The sequence below is a fragment of the Trematomus bernacchii genome, unplaced genomic scaffold, assembly GCF_902827165.1.
Source record: "Trematomus bernacchii unplaced genomic scaffold, fTreBer1.1, whole genome shotgun sequence".
In the NCBI taxonomy this organism is placed as follows: domain Eukaryota; kingdom Metazoa; phylum Chordata; class Actinopteri; order Perciformes; family Nototheniidae; genus Trematomus; species Trematomus bernacchii.
The window spans coordinates 14,842,405-14,847,310 of NW_022988043.1; positions in this window are offsets into that span (position 1 = coordinate 14,842,405).

Here is a 4,906-nt window from a genome sequence, read left to right on the forward strand (position 1 = left end):
GCTCTGAGTGTGTGCTAACAGCTAACGGTTGATGTGTTGGGACATGTTGCGCTCGGGTGCTGACCAATCACGAAGCGTCATTTCTTGACTGGCAGCAAAAACAACCAATCACAGCAGTGCTTCTCTGGCTGGCTCTGTCCAATCACAAACAAGAAGTGTTCTCCCTAAAGGAATAACCTTTCCGTCCAATGTGAAATGCTGTGGTGTTTTCTGAAATGCTGTTGTGTTTTGTGAAATGCTGTTGTGTTTTGTGAAATGCTGTTGTGTTTTGTGAAATGCTGCGGCGTTTTCTGAAATGCTGTTGTGTTTTCTGAAATGCTGTTGTGTTTTGTGAAATGCTGTTGTGTTTTGTGAAATGCTGTTGTGTTTTCTGAAATGCTGTTGTGTTTTGTGAAATGCTGCGGCGTTTTCTGAAATGCTGTTGTGTTTTCTGAAATGCTGTTGTGTTTTGTGAAATGCTGTTGTGTTTTCTGAAATGCTGTTGTGTTTTGTGAAATGCTGCGGCGTTTTGTGAAATGCTGTTGTGTTTTGTGAAATGCTGTGGCGTTTTGTGAAATGCTGTGGTGTTTTCTGAAATGCTGTTGTGTTTTGTGAAATGGTGTAGCGTTTTCTGAAATGCTGTTGTGTTTTCTGAAATGCTGTAGCGTTTTCTGAAATGCTGCGGTGTTTTGTGAAATGCTGTGGTGTCTTGCACTTCCGGGCCACCGTAATAACCTCCTTTAGCTTAGGAACCACTGGACCTCCCTAACCGAAAGGAGAGGAGAAAATGCTGCCCCACAATGCCTTGCGGCCGCGGCATTTGCCGTCACACAACAGTCGGCCGTTCACGGAAACAACCGATTATGAACGAGAAATGATATCATGAAAGTTACGGTGCTTATTAAGCATTTTAAAACGTATGTGGTAAGTTGCCAAAGTGCTTTGTTTTGAACGTTCATCAGTATTATAATCAAAAACAGAAATATGAACGTTAGTTTTTACTGAAATGATCAAATAAAGTCAACATTTCACAGTCTTTACTGAGCTGTGTGGGGTTTGTTCAACTTTTAAAAGATGTTTGAATGGTGATATACACAGTGATAGATGTTAATTATTCTATTCGACCGCAACCAGTGCCTCACCAGCCATGAACCTCACCGCACGTCACTGCATATTACTTATTACTGTCTTTTTTAAGTAATAAGTTACATTACAATATTACTGTCTCTGAAATGTAATGAGTTACACTACTTTTATATTACTTTTGAGTTACTTTCACCAAAATAACCGCAAAATAATGGCTAGGTATTTTAAATGCTAAAATGTAGTTTAGTGCAGCAACTGTGTAGGCCCTTAAGGCTACTAACAACTTTTATTACAAGGCTTAGTTGAATACTCGATTCTGATTGGTCAATTTTGTTGCTAAGGAGGACCAAGAAAGAGAAAGTAAAAGAGGGTAAAACACTGGACGTCAGATAAATGAACAGAAGAAGACAGACAAGAAGTAAACACTAACAGGAACACGGTATGGGCTCTGCAGTTTTTAAGGACTTGTTAGTGGATCAGAAACTGGGAACAGAGTTGGACAGTGCTGCCGTAAAGTTGTTGTTGTCGCAGTTCCAGCCGTTGGTGCGCCGTGGACTGGAGTTTTCTTTTTTTCTTAGCGGAAGAAATACGATAATTTTAAGTCAATAAAATCATTTCAATTAATATTGGGAGTCGATTCCTTAGTTTGTTTAGTATCTGGCCATGTAATAAGCGGGATAATGTGCAGCGACTTGGTCATTATGGGGAAAAGAACACCCTTCAGGCTCATCAAGATCAACCTGACTGATTACGTAAACACCTGGGCCCAGGAGTTCAAAACTTTTAATCTCAATCAGATCCGATCAGATTTTGAAATCCCATTTTTTGTGATCCAGGATCAGACAAGTCGGACAGATTTTGTCCCTGTAGTTCAAAGCAATTCAGGATAGGATCACCCTGATCCAGATTACGACTTTTCAAGATGACTACTGTAGATCCTGAATATCAGTGCTTTAATCCTACCGATCGCCATCTAGTGGATATGAAAAAAAAGGAAGACAAGAGACCACATTGCAGAGACATCTATAATGTCTAATTATATTTTTTAAATTGAAAGGTGATGACAGATGATGGACTTTTTTTTTGTTGAAGATATTTTTACTTTAATCTAAATTACATTTGTGATTGACAATCTTTGTTGTGATACTTTTATGAGCATAAACATTTATGTCATCAACATTTGGTTGAAATCAAAATAGGCCACCACAAACGTGAGCAAAAATGGAAAAATAAAATGTATTTCCCATGAAGGCTAAAAATTGTGTATTATTTCAGTTAACTAACTTTGCCATCTTATTTAAATTGAAACATATTTTAAAATAAATTGTACAGTACATTTTGCTCTGGTAATCCACTGGAAATCCACCCCTCTGGTGGGATCAGGATAATCCAGTTTTTTGGGATCAAACTGATCCCAATCCTGTGTTGTTGGTTTGAACTACCCGTTTTGAAGATTTGATCCCGATTAAAGCTTGGGTTGGATTTCCTGATCTGATCGGATATCAAAGTGATCCTAATCCTGTTTTTTGGGTTTGAACTACCCAAAATCCAAATCTGATCTGATCAGATAGGGATTAAAAGTTTTGAACTCCTGGGCCCAGGTTTACTAATCTACCAGCACAATTTTACTCTGGTGTCGGAATGTCTTGCGATGTTAGTGAATTCTTAAAAAACAAAACACCATTTCATTTCGGGTTAAAATGAGTTGTAACTGCATTACTGAGAATTGTAACGGGTAGTATATTACCCAAATTTCATTAGTAATGCGTTACATTACTTCGTTACAGCAAAAAGTAATACATTACTGTAACTCCGTTACTTTTGTAACGCGTTACACCCAACACTGTTGTTCAGGTCTGGTAGATAGGAAAACATGTTCAATTGCCCATTTTGTTTGTGAAGCTGTGATCAAATTAGGGAAAACTTCCTCTAAGGGTTCACAGAAAAGTAAGGTATTTTTGAAACATGTTCTCATGTTTTCTGTCTGCCACCGATTGGGCTCATGCCATGGGTTTCAAGTCATATTAAGAACCATGACGTGTTCCTTTGAAGCAGCATCAAGATATATAGTTTTAAGATGAAAAGCCTTTAAGCTTTTGCAAGGAGGGAGATTGTCCCAGGGTGCAGGAAGGCACTGGTGATATGCAGAACTTTAGTGAGAGCCCTTTACGGACTGATGCAATAGAGCTCTTTCTGAACCCTGCAGTTGAGTAATAAAGTTGCTGTGAGTCACTGATATACCACAGGGGATTCTGGGATAAATCTGGCTTCTCAGTTTGGTGCTCCACTATCATGTCGAAACTGACAAGTGCCTCTTTGTTCGTTGTGATTCATGTGTTCTTGTGAAACATCGTTTTCTGACCTCCATTGATCATCAGGTGACCGTAATGGTTCGCTGGTCATTGGTTTTTAGCTTGCGGAGTAGTTTTTTTTCTATTTTTGTTTCTCCAAGGTTTCTCTGCAGCACAATAAAAAGATGAATGTCATGTCAGTTATTTCCTTTTGATTACCAGTGTTCACCTTGAGGCATTCGACAACTGATTAATGTTGGGACAAAATAAATGAAATACTTTTCCTATTTCCTTACTCTATGGGTAAGACCAAACCGTTACTCATTCTGGCAGTGGCTTATGCTGCCATTTGGAACCCTGTACTTAGAGCATATCAGGCTGGACAAATGTGGTAAAGACACAGAAAACAGTTATTATCAGTTGTCTGTTTTTGACTGTGACCTTCTTCAAAATGGAATAATAAATCAAAGGGCTTTTCTTGAAGCTGCTATGTAATTGCCCCTGCAGGAGTTTTCTTTGCAACTGCAGATATTTTATTTACTTCTTTTTCATTTCTTACAAAAGCTCTTGAATATATCTAATCATAACTTGTTCCTCTTTCAATATGTGTTGTTGGTTATTTCTATTTTAGGCATCAATGACTTGCAACATCAATCATCATGTTGCCGGAATCTAAGCAAATATTACAATCTCAATATTTACTAAATTGAAACTTGAGAAATTTGATACCAAAGATGGACAAATAAATGAAAAGGGAACTATACAGAAGAAGCTGGGAAGCAAATATGAATAGTAGTTTGTAAATGACTTAAAGGTCCCATGTCATGGCCATTTCTACTGATCATAATTCCATTATTGAGGTATACTACAATAGATTTACATTGTTCAATGTTCCAAAATCACATTGGTTTTCTCATACAGCATCTCTGTATAGTATGTGAATGCACTCTCTTTCCTACATGCCTTGTTGGAGCTCCTGCCCCATGTGTAGTGTCTTAGGTCCATAAAAACTCAAGGTGACAAGAAACAGAAACCGTGGGGTCCACTATCCAAGTGGGGGGCTGGTTAAGGTTAGGGTTGGGAAGGTAAGTGGGCAAACCCTGGTACAGTGCAAGGGAAATGGGGATTAGGGTAAGGATACAGACCCTTAGGGTTAGGGTATATGCACAAGAATCTGTTTAGATAACATAGGTAGACAACTTTATGTGGTAAATAAAAAGCAGCATTTTTCAAGTCAATTTGCAGAAGACTCCCCTAGTCTCCTTTTATACACCCAGAAGAGAACAACCTGACCAAAGCTAGTGGACATTTGAGATATAAGAGGCCATTGTGTTGGGATAAATGTGACAGATGGGGTCCACAACACTCTGCTAAGCCAAAAGGTCTCTCAAAATGGAAAAAAGCAATCCATGGATTCAGCTAACCTTGAAAAATCTATCACTTGATGTGGATGTCAATCGATACAGCCAAACTGATCCTCAGCATGCTTAGGGTCATCTCATGCTGCTTGATTGAAGATTTGACACATCTAAAAGGATTTCACTGGAATA